Consider the following 245-nt stretch of genomic DNA (forward strand, 5'->3'; position numbering starts at 1 on the left):
CCCCCCAGGGCAGGCCCCACCCCCCATCATCACCATCTGACACTGTGGGCTGCACGTCTACACTGAGGCACCAATACCATACGCACTTATCCACTGACGTCCATGGCTACGCAGGGCTCACTCTGTTGCAAAGCACTATGGGTGTTAATTTAAGCAAAGCGTGTCATGGATCTGTCCTGATAACACTAAACGGAATAGTTCTCCGCCCTAAAACTCCCTGGGCTCCCCTTGTGCACCCCTCCCCC

Source organism: Suricata suricatta, chromosome 13 (assembly GCF_006229205.1).
Source record: "Suricata suricatta isolate VVHF042 chromosome 13, meerkat_22Aug2017_6uvM2_HiC, whole genome shotgun sequence".
NCBI lineage: Eukaryota > Metazoa > Chordata > Mammalia > Carnivora > Herpestidae > Suricata > Suricata suricatta.